This window comes from Balaenoptera musculus, chromosome 4 (assembly GCF_009873245.2).
Source record: "Balaenoptera musculus isolate JJ_BM4_2016_0621 chromosome 4, mBalMus1.pri.v3, whole genome shotgun sequence".
Taxonomy (NCBI): domain Eukaryota; kingdom Metazoa; phylum Chordata; class Mammalia; order Artiodactyla; family Balaenopteridae; genus Balaenoptera; species Balaenoptera musculus.
This window is the reverse complement of record NC_045788.1, coordinates 88,629,761-88,642,410: the sequence shown is the minus strand read 5'-3', so window position 1 is coordinate 88,642,410 and position 12,650 is coordinate 88,629,761.

Sequence of the window (12,650 nt, the reverse complement as noted above, 5' to 3'; positions counted from 1 at the left end):
CATAGCTTTCATTCATAAATTTGGGGAAAAAAAAGACTTTTTCTAACTATATTTACAATATCTTTTTCTTATCTAAAAATATTTTTTAATATTATCACACTATTCAGTCTGTTTAAATATCCAGCAGTATTTAAATATGCAATTATCTCATACTCTCATTTTCTTGTTTTAACAATCTGTTGGAATCAGGATCCAGATAAGGGCTACACACTGTGATTAGATATGTGCCTTAATATAAAATAGATAAGGACCTACCGTATAGCACAGGGCACGCTTCTCAAAACTCTGTAATGACCTATATGGGAAAAGGATCTAAAAAACAGTGGATATGGGAATTCCCTGGCAGTCCCGTGGTTAGGACTCAGCACTTCCACTGCAGGGAGCACGAGTTCAATTCCTGGTAGTGGAACTAAGATCCCGAAAGCTGCGCAGCATGACCAAAAAAACAAAACAAAAAAGAGTGGATATATATGTATAACTGATTCACTTTGCTGTACAACAGAAACTAACACAACATTTTAAATCAACTATACTCCAATAAAAATTTTTTTTAAAAGGGATATGTGCCTTAAATTTTCTTTTCTTTCTTTTTTTTTTTTTTTTTTTGTCCATGCTGCACATGGGATATTAGTTCCCTGACCAGACCAGGGATCCAACCCCGGGCCCTAGTCAGGGAGAGCACGGAGTCCTAATCACTGGACTGCCAGGGAATTCCCCCCTTCAATTTTCTTTAATCTGTAAATTCTCCCTCCATCTTTTATTTTCCTCACAAATTTTGTTTTTGTTCTTGTTATTGCTTAAAGAATTGTGTGAATTTCCTGTAGTTTTATATCTAGGTTTTGCTAATTTCATTTGTACTTCCACTTCAAGCTAGTCTTCTGTCCTCTGCATTTATTGTAAATGGGCTTGATCAGATTCAGTTCAGGAACTTCTTTTTCCTTTTCTTTTTTTTTTTTTTAAGAACACTCTTTCCCTTTCTCTTCACTCATTTGACTCATTCTTTAAACTGATTTTTAATTCAAGTATATCTGACATATAACATTGTGTAAATTTAAGGTGTACATGTTAATTTGATACATCTGTATATTGTAATACTATTGCCATTGTAGCTATAATTAGCATTCTATCCTGTTCTTTAAGTGTAAATGCCAATTTCTTGTAGTGACCCTAAAAGAGTTGACTCCTGTTATTCTCTTACTCTTTTTCTTCATAGAATTTCTTTAAATCTGTTGAAATTTTGATTGTTTAACTTCATCTCCCCAGTTAGACAGCAGGCTCCAGAGAGCAATGGTCTAACCTACAGCATTGCACAGTATCTGGCTCAGAACAGAGGCTCAATCGATGCTGGTTATTCATTCTGCATCAGCCTCTATTCCCTGCCTCCCACACCATGCCACCAACTCCCTTTTGAGTAGATGGTCCTCTCTGTGCTGCTGAGCTAATGCATATGCTGTAAATGCTGATAACGGACTGACCTGACTCTCTCCTGTCAGACTGTGACATTGTGAAGTTCTCAGACTCATCTTTATTCTCCCCATTCTCAGCTCAGTGCCTGGTTTAGAGAAGGCTCTTAATTAGGCACAACAAAGGACTCAAATCATATTACGCCAATTTCAGTTTAGGGCTCAGTATATACCTCAAAGCTGAAAAGCAGCCACTAAATGGATGTTAAGCTATAAAAAATAACCTAGACTGTAGGGTAGAGATTTTAAAAAGAAAAAAATTTGTTTATGGAGACTTGGAGTCTAATAATTCCAATAATAGAGAATAGTTCTGAAATAAAAATGCATTACCTATTTCAAATATATTTTATTTACTATATTGTAAGTTAAATATTTAAATACGTTGTATTTTTTTGTTTAGATAAATGTTTTTCAAAAGTTTTTCTTTTTTTTTTTTAAATCAAAGGAACATGCTCTGTAATAGTAAATGTTTATGGAGCACCAATATGTAACAGATGAAAGTGGAGCAACTCTGGTTGAAAAATAAAAAACCATAAGACACCCCACAGAACCCTCAGGTGCTGAGAAACAGTTTGGAAACTATGGTTCAGTATCACTCTCAGACGGAAGGGACAGCTACTGAGTTCTTCAGTTTTCTGAGGAGGAAAATAAAAGATGCACTCTGAAAGATGTTCCCAACTTTGCCACAACCTTCATTTCAAGAAATTCCCACTTCCAAGGACTACTGAAAATTCATTTCTGCTTTAGAGCGGTAGTTACAGATCTTCGTCTTCTGATGGAGAATAAATGAGCATTTTTGCTTTTATTTTTTTTTTTTCTGAAAAAAATATCTCTTCTCTATCATGAAGCAACAGTCACAATTAGGAGAATCTTAAATTCAGAATCCAGACAAGTAAGGTCTATCCTCTGTTCTGTATGACTCAGAAGATGTGGTTAGGACAGAGCATGGCAGTCAGGCGAGGTGAGGTGGGAAGGACAATTTTTGATGAATGGACAGGGAGTTGATTTGGCTGTAGATTCTCCAATAATAGTTGCAAATTTAGGCCCCACCAGCAAGTGACCTTGGCCAGTCAAACCAAGTCTTTTCTCATCCTCCTCTTTCCATATTGAATGCATATTGCATTTTCATCAAGATCTGTTTCCTATGAGACAGATGGAATGTATGTGAAACATGCTGGAGTTGGAAAGCTTAATTCATGTTGTCCTCTTGAGGTGGCTGACGACTGGTGCCAAGGACTTTTGGACCCCGAGCAATTGCCACTGTATAAGGATTGTGGGTGAGGAAGGAAGGGGACTCAGGCCAAGAAAAGTAAACTGAGGTTACTCCCTCCTACGTGCCTATCATTTGTTCCTTCCTGAGTTTTCCACCTCTCACTCTTTACAAGTCTTACCCTACTAGCACACAAACATTTTTAACCTCATCCTACTTAAAACACACAGCTTTTTATTTTTTATCAATCCATCATCTGTCTCTATATCATCTCTATCATATCTATCTATATCCATCTATATCTATCATTTGTTATATCTGTCTATCCATCTGTCTTCTATCATCTATCTTTTTTTTTTAAGTTTTTAATTTTATTTATTTATTTATTTTTATGGCTGTGTTGGGTCTTCGTTTCTGTGCGAGGGCTTTCTCTAGTTGCAGCAAGTGGGGGCCACTCTTCATTGCGGTGCGTGGGCCTCTCACTATTGCGGCCTCTCTTGTTGCGGAACACAGGCTCCAGACGCGCAGGCTCAGTAGTTGTGGCTCACGGGCCTAGTTGCTCCGCGGCATGTGGGATCTTCCCAGACCAGGGCTCGAACCCCTGTCCCCTGCATTGACAGGCAGATTCTCAACCACTGCGCCACCAGGGAAGCCCCACACAGCTCTTTTGACACTATCATTTTATTTAACTACTATTCTCTCTTCCTTCTTTCACAGTTCAACTTTTTGAACATATCTTTTTATTCTGTCTAGTTCCTTTCCATTCTGGGCTAATGGTTTTTCTGTCTCCTTTTCCCCACCTAACTACTAAAACACTGATGTCCCATGAGGTTGCAGTTCTCTACTCTTGATCATGCTTCGTGCTTTTCTAGAGCAGCTTCATCCATTTTTCCAATTTCAACCTCCACCTACATGCTGACGACTCCCATATATGTATTTCTAGCCCAGTCTTTTTGCCTGCCTTACTGACCCAAGTTTTGGCATATCGGGTTATGCACTTCAAACATAGTAAGAAGTAAACTCAGTGACATCCTTACCAACTTTCACCTCCTTCGGTATTTCTTCTTGAGATGTGCTATCATCCACCCAGTCATCTAAAGGCAGAAACATAACAACTACTTAAAACACCCCTTCTCCTTAAACTCCAATAGGTCAAAGTCCTGTGGAGTCAAACATGTACACATCTTGCTTGATTTTGCCTCTCTTATAATTCTACTGCCATTGCCTTATTTCTTGTCTAAAGCATCTCTCACCCGTTATTGAAATCTCTCACTGACCATATTACCTCCCAGCCAACCTATCCTTTTTTTTTTAATTGAAGTATTGTTGATTTACAATGTTGTGTTAGTTTCAGGTGTACAGCAAAATGATTCAGTTTTATACACACACACACACACACACACACACACACATTCTTTTTCAGATTCAACCCATTCTCTGTGTTGTTTTTTTTGTCTGCATCAGGTCTTAGTCGCAGCCCGCGGGCTCTTCCTTGCGGCGGCGTGAGGGCTCCAGAGTGCGCAGGCTTAGTTGCCCCGTGACATGTGGGATCTTAGTTTCCCTGCTGGGGATCTAACCCGTGTCCCCTGCATTGGAGGGCAGATCAGGGAAATCCCCAACCCATTCTTTTTTCTTATTTATTTATTTTGGCTGTGTTGGTTTTTTGTTGCTGCGCGTGGGCTTTCTCTAATTACAGCGAGTGGGGGCTACTCTTCATTGCAGTGCACGGGCTTCTCATTGAGGTGGCTTTTCTTGTTGTGGAGCACAGGCTCTAGGCGAGGGGGCTTCAGTAGTTGTGGCGCGTGGGCTTAGTTGCTTTGCAGCATGCGGGATCTTCTTGGACCAGGGATTGAACCAGTGTCCCCTGCATTGGCAGATGGATTCTTAACCATTGCGCCACCAGGGAAGCCCTCCTACCCCATTCTTGATGATGCTTGATGTATGTTATCTCAAGTTGAGTTTCATAACTAGGGAATATAGTGTCTGTGCTGTGCGCACCAGGGTGAGATAGGAAGCAGTTTTATTTATTTATTTTTAATTAAATTACTCCATTTATTTATTTATTTATTGGCCACACTGCGTGGCATGCAGGATCTTATTTCTCCGACCAGGGATCGAACCTGCTCCCCTTGCAGTGGAAGTGCAGAGTCTTAACCACTGGACCACCAGGAAAGTCACAGGAAGCAGTTTTAGAGGTTTAGAATTGGCGTTCCCACTGTGATAGCTCTTATCCCACAGGCCAAGGACCCAATGTGGTGGTTACTTCATCTGTCAAGTATATCAATTCCAATTATACATTCAGAGACTGAGAAAATGATCCCTGGGTGTCTTCATAAAAACAGTGGGCCTTCCGGAACTAGACTTTAGCCAGGACTCAGCTATTACGGGGCTCCTTTAAGCCCCCAACCTAACAAAAAGGGGGTCATGATGATAATTTGGGTATCAAAGTCAATTCAGATCCTGTGTCCAATAGTCTTTTTTTTTTTTTTTTTTAATTTTTATCTATTATTTATTTATTATGTTTATTTTTGGCTGTGTTGGGTCTTCGTTTCTGTGCGAGGGCTTTCTCCAGTTGCAGCGAGTGGGGGCCACTCTTCATCGCGGTGCGTGGGCCTGTCACTATCGCGGCCTCTCTTGTTGCGGAGCAGAGGCTCCAGACGCTCAGGCTCAGTAGTTGTGGCTCACGGGCCCAGTTGCTCCGCGGCATGTGGGATCTTCCCAGACCAGGGCTCGAACCCGTGTCCCCTGCATTGGCAGGCAGATTCTCAACCACTGCGCCACCAGGGAAGCCCTCCAATAGTCTTTAAAGTGTCTCATTTCTCTTTTCCGGTGTACAGTCACATGGTTAAATGCCTATATATCCCTTTGGAGAAAGACAGGGGGAATAATTATAAGAAATACTTGTTATGGTGGTTACAGGGTCCTTCTTCACAGGAAGCCAGCCATCTCATCTCCTAGTGGGTCCTGGATCTGAAAATCAGCTCAGGTCTGGGAGCTGAGCAAGAGATGGTGACTTTTTCCTAGAATGACTGCCCTCAGCCTCCTGCTCCTCTATCCTTGACTTTGATTGTAGCTGTTAAGAAGCATCCTTTTTCACAGTAGATAATGTATTAAATCATTATGTTGTATACCTCAAACTTGTACAATGTTATATGTCAATTATATCTCAATAAAACTCGAAAAATTTTAAATACAAGTAATTGTTTACTTCCACATTAAAAAAAAAAAAAGAAGAAGAAGAAGAAGAAGCATCCTTGCTGGCTGCCCATCTACTTTGCCCCTAGCTGTCATGCGCTTCTAACCATCTCCACAGCCTCCTGTGAATCAAGCCCCCTTGGCTGCCCTCCAACCCTCCTGGTAATTGCAGCCTCCTGGTTTCTGCTGGCTAAGTGCCACCATATGACTCATTTACTTCAAGGACCATAATCCCCAGAATGACATTAACAAGCCCAACTCTGTGACTGCCTCACCTACCATCAGCCTTGTCTCAGCAATACTGGTGCTCCCTTCTCCAGCATGTTCCTGCTGGCCTTGGTGAATGCTGGGCCCTCCTGAGGAACATTCTCTGGTAGGTGTCTGGCCTCGCATAACTTGTCCATCCCTGCAGATTCACTTTCCTCAGCTTCTTTATTCCCTCCTCTACCCTCTGCCAGGGCAGCTTGGGCATTTATACTTTGCTCAGTGTTGGCTGTCACTTCCCCTGGGCCTCTAAGAATCATCCTAGCAGTGACTTTGTCCCATCTCCTGGGATCCTGGCTAGGATATTGAATCCCGTGCAAAGAGAAAATATCCCTCCAAGACAATAAATTCTTTCTTATCTAATGTTGTATTCCAGTCCTTTTGGTCAGTTGCTTTTAAAACCTAACACAAGAATTATTTCCCTAGCTCCTGCCACAACATGCTGGCTAATGTCTCCAGATCATTTGGTGGATATTCTCTGTCCTCCCTTGCCAGGCCCATCACTTCCTCAGCTGGGTTATGCTGGAATGTAATTCTCAGTTATTGGCCTAGTAGCTGGGAGAGGAGTTTGGAGGAATTTCTGAGAGGAGCACCTGTCACTCTTACCTTTCGGGGGAGGGGCCCGTGCAGCATCCTCCGGCATACAGGTAGTGTTAGTTCTTACTAGGGAACCACGGACCAGCTCTGCAAAGTCTGAGAATTCACAGGGCTCTACAGAGCCGACACTCTCAGGGGCACCCACTCCCGTACCCCCACCTGATGTTTCAGGGTCCAAGATTTTCCCAATCAGGTTGCTGACTTTAGCATAATAGACCTGCCTCATCTAAAATTTTAAGTCTCTGTAGCTCTGCGACTTTCTCTATTAGAGCTTCTGTTTGCTGTGTCCATTCATCTAACAGCAGGAGATGTGGGCCTCTGTAAATTACTAGGGGCTGTTTGGCTCTCACATCTCATACTTCATCTTCCAATGCTTGTTAACGGCCCTCAGTTTCTCATTATCTTATTGATGGACATTAATATGACTTACAAGTAACCAGCCAACTCCCCTAACTTTGTAGTTCCTTTTACACCTATATTTTCCAAATGCCTCAATTACTGCATTTGTGAGGGCATTCCCCTCTACAAGGACATTTTCCCAGATCACCTCCAGGAAAATCTTCAGCAATTGGACCACCATTGTGGGCCAGGGATTATCCATTCCCCATATAGCACTCAGAATGTTCTCCTTTTGTGTTCACCAGCAGGTCAGTGAGCCAGTTCCAGAATCTCATCTTATTACCTGGTTTTCCCTGACTGCTCCTGGCACAGTATGTATTTGTTCATGTGTTCCAAGAAGCAGATGGGAAGAAGGGATTAGGTATGCAAGAGATTCGGTATGGAAAATAACTGCAAATGAAAGTGAGAAGGGAGCTGGAAGGCTGGGAGAGTTGTCAGACCATGATGTACGTCTGACCCCTGTGAAGGAGAAGAAAGGGAGTATGGGTAGGAAGAGTCTTGAACTGCAATGCAGTTCTAAGAAAGTTTCAGCAAGGCTGATGAAGAGTCATTGAGTCTAAGCCATAAGAATGCCCCTGCTTTAGAATCCCTGCTACACTTAGTGGCTGGGAGGAGCAGATGGGAGTTACAGCATAGGTGTGAACTTCACAGCAGTGGTGTTAAAGATGGGGCCAGTGACCTGCAGTACAGAGTTGAAAGGCACATTTGCATGATCACCACACCATAATGCTATACTCCCTTTGCTTGAATGCCTTGAAGAAAGGGAAGAGAAATAGAGTATACTTAGGTTGGGGCATTCCTTTTCTGAGCACATCAACACTTTATTCTTCCCTCTGAAATTATAATTACACTCAATGATGGGAAAAGAACAGGGGCCAAATCACTTGGCTTAGAAATCAATTCAGGAAAAACGTTGACATCTGCCCGTAGTAAGTGAGCTGCCACAAATGGAGAGAAGCTTTATGGAAAAATATTTCCCAACCTATGGAGTGTTAAATGGTAAGTGGCTTGTTCCATCACTTTATTTCCATTCGAAGCTATTTAAAATTGAGCTTCTTACCTCTTCCTGACCAGCACTATTATCAGTCTTACCAGAGACTTTCTGGGTCCAGGACTCAGAAGTGGCAGTAAAAATAGCTAGGGCAACTACAGTAGGGTTGTCTGATCTTGAACCTTTTCTTGAATGTAATAGTTGTACAGTCCCTTTGTCTGAGTTATTTATCTTTTAGCCATGTCAAGGGTAGTGACCGAGGCAATCTTTTTCCCTCTTTTAGGTCTGCGCGGAGGCATTGCTAGACTAGCTAATATCAGGTCTCTCTCTCTCTTGCTCTCTCTCTCTCTCTTTTTTTGGGGGGAGGGGTTGGTTTTAGTTGAGGTATATATATATATATATATATATATATATATATATATATATATATATATATATATATATATATATATTTTTTTTTTTTTTCTTCCGGTTGTATCTGGAAAATATCTGGATAATATCTGGTCTCCTCTCAGATGTGACAATTTCTGGACCATTTCTGCTGAGGTGAGCATATTCTGCAAACAGTTCTCATGATCAGTGTTCAAAAGTAAGGTATTACTACCATTTTTTAAAAGATGAACATTATTTATCTCAATAGTTCAAAATAGAATATGGAGAGAGTAATGTATGGTAGCAGACACTAAGAATAATATCCTCCCCTTCTCTATCTGTCTGCTTTCTCTGGCCTTGCTTTATACCAAAATTAGGCAAAATGATTCAATGTAAGAATTATGATTTTGTAGCATTAATGTCTTCCCAACAGGTGACTTTAAAAAAAAAATGCAGGGCTTCCCTGGTGGCGCAGTGGTTGAGAATCTGCCTGCCAATGCAGGGGACACGGGTTCGAGCCCTGGTCTGGGAAGATCCCACGTGCCGCGGAGCGGCTAGGCCCGTGAGCCACAATTACTGAGCCTGCGCGTCTGGAGCCTGTGCTCCGCAACAAGAGAGGCCGCGATAGTGAGAGGCCCGCGCACCGCGATGAAGAGGGGCCCCCACTTGCCGCAACAAGAGAAAGCCCTCGCACAGAAACGAAGACCCAATGCAGCCATAAATAAATAAATCAGCCCAACAGAAAGTACTAGTGTTCCGAAGTTTCTCTTTAGCCCTTAATACACAAGCCTACAACTCATCAGAAAGAATGGATTGACTTTTCTTGTACTAATTTTAAACAAATGCAGTGCAAATACTTTTTTTGATTTACAACTTATTTTGTACTTTGCTGTTAGAACAAGGGCAGATCTCTAGCTGCATGGCTGATGATGACATTGTAGACGTTTCACTTTCATAACCAGTAATACAAGTACTAGTATTTTTGATGAAAAAAAAAAAATGCATGTTTACACAATCTCTCATAAATTGTTTATTTTTTCTGGAGAGAGTAAGAGGGAAATAAAAGTTAATAAAAGGATTCACCTTCCCATCTTTGTTCTGAGCAGCACAGATTCCCAATTTACTAACCTTGCTATCACTACTCAAATTATGTTGTTGGCACCAGCTACACAAAGTGTTCAAGATAGCCCATCCATAGGAAGCAGACTGGTCGGCTAGGGAAGTATTCTATTTGGGGCAACTTAACATTGAAGAACAGAAGCTAAGAAAGAGTTTAATAAAATAGTCATAAATAGCATTTGCATAGACTGTCAATTTATGAAGTATATTATATATATTATCTCATTAATTCTTAAAATCCTGTGAGATAAATATTATGATCACTGCTATTTAGGTAACAGATACTCAATATCAACCATCTACTAAAATAGCACATCTGGTCTCAAACCTAGGTCTTAGACTTCTTACTTACTTAATCCTTGCGGGTCATTAACACTTTGCCCAACATACATGTGTGTCATCTTTTTTGTTTCTATAGCCCCCACTCACAGGTCAGATCATTGCATTAGATTGTAGTTGAGTTATATTAACCATCTAGGGCAATGAAGTCTTAGAATTTAACACAGTTGACTGTTATCTTCATTTCCTAATACCTTCCACACTACATACAACCCACCTGCATTCCATTATTGCCTTCTGCTACTTTGCAGAACTCCTTACACACTGCATTCTACTTAAGGCTAGATATTTTCTTACAGAGGAACATACTTAAATGCATTCTTCTTGCAAGAAACATAACCATCCCTAACACGTTACAACACAATACCAAATATCAATTTTCTAGAGTTAGTCTCTCCTGTTGGACCTGCAACAAGCTGCTTTTCCCATTACTCATTGACCCAGAAAACTCATCAAAATCCCTACAGGATTTTTGCTGCAAAAGGTGACATGCTGATTCTAAATTTACATATAAAGAACTCCTCAAACTCAATAATAAGAAAACAATCCCCCCCAACCCCGCTGCCAAAATAAAGAACAAAATACTTTAACAGCCATTCCATCAAGAAGCTATATGGAGGGTAAATTAATACCACAATTAAGATACCACTATACACCTATTAGAATAGCTAAAATTAAAGTTTGATCATATCAAGTGTTGATGAGGATATCATACGTTTCTGGTGAGAATGCAATATGTCACCACCATTTTGGAAAACTGTGTGAGAGCTTCTTGTAAAGATAAACATACTTAATATATGACTCAGCAATCTCCCTCCTTAGATATTTACCCCCAAATGAGTGAAACTTGAATGTTCACACAAAAAACTGTATATATGACGGTTTATAGAGGGCTTATTTATAATCACCAAAACCCAGAAATAACCAAATATCCTTCAACTGGTGAATGGTGTAGGAGCAGAAAACTCTTCTTTTCTGGGTAGTTTGGCTGGTCTAATAATTAAATTGACATGAGACAAATTAACAGGAGAAAATCAAATTTTGTATTTGTGGGAGCCCTATAAAAATATGTGGACTCCCTGGCAGTCAGGTAACTGAGGCATATATACCATCCCAAGCTAAAGAGAAGGGGTAGGGGTCTGGGGCTTCAAAGCGGAGGAAGACAATTCTCAGGAAGATGAGAAGAGCAAATGTTTGGTAAACAAATGTTTGCTCTGCCATGTAGATAAGTCTTTTTTTTTTTGACCATGTCATGCGTCATGCAGGATCTTAGTTCCCTGACCAGGGATCAAACCTGTGCCCCCTGTATTGAGAGCGTGGAGTCTTAACCATTGGACTGCTGGGGAAGTCCTGTTAATAAGTCTTTCTTATATAAAATATTATCTCCAGTAATAGCTTTCTTCCTAGTATAGGTCCTCTATCTAAATTCTTTGAGGCAGTTAAATGGAAGATAAAAAGCTCTTTCTGAATCTGCTGGTGCCTGCTTGTCTTCAGCTCAAAATAATCCATATGCCAAAGCCACATTCTGGGGTGGCATATTCTGCTCCCCCTCAATGGATAAACAAACATGGTATATCCACACAATGGAATACTACTGTTCATCAATAAAAAGGAACAAACTGGTGATACATTCAAAAATATGAGTCAACCTCAAATGCCTTATACTAAATTAAAGAACCCAGACTCATTCCATTTATAAGACATCCTGGAAAAGATGAAACTATAGGAACAGAAAACAGATCTTTGGTTTTCAGGAGTTGAGGAGGGGAAAGGAGTTAACTACAAAGAGGCAAGAAGGAATTTTCTGGAGCGATGGAAGTTCTAGCTCTTGTGATGGTAGTTACATGGCTGCATGCGTTTATCAAAACTCAAAGGATTATACATTAAAATGGGTGAATTTCACTGTATGTAAATAAACCTATATGTTCAATAAACCTGACTAAGGCTAGAGAGGTTAATTAAATTCCCAAAGCCACACAGCTTTGAAATGGCTAATAAGTGCTTGGTAATTACATATCAGCTCAGTGCAGAAAAAAAAGATAGAGACAAAACATAGTAGAAATTACAGCAGTTACTCTTGGCTGAGTGCCTATCACTTTCCTAACATAATTGTTTTACATACATTACTTTTTTCAACCTAGCAACCTCGCAAGTGTGAGTTGTTACCTTCATTTTAAAAATCAAGTGAACTGAGCTTTCAGGAGAGAAACTTGTAAACATATCTAGCTGCCCCTAAAGCTTGGGCTCCTGTGTTTCTTAACAGTAAGAAATAAGTGGTGACTTCCAATCCAGTATAGATAAAAAAAGGTAGTAGTTTTAGTAGTTTTAAGAATTGAAATATAGAGACTTCCCTGGTGGTCCAGTGGTTAAGACTCTGTTCTTCCACTGCAGGGGGCATGGGTTTAATTGTTGGTCTGGGAACTAAGATCCCACATGCTGCTCTGTGCGGCCAAAAAAAAAAAAAAAAAGGAATATATCAAAGTTATCAGAGAAGATTTAATCAGGGCTTTTGAGGAACAGCAGAACGAATCAAGTTCTGACCTTCATTTTCCAGTGTTAGAGCTACAGGAGTTCTGAGTTACTGAGGAAATCTTGTCCAGTCTCTGTGAACTTCTTCTATAACCCTTCTCAGTGTTATAAATCTGCCTAATGTATTGGGGCACTCCTCTTTGTCATCCATCATGAGAATAAACAGGACCTC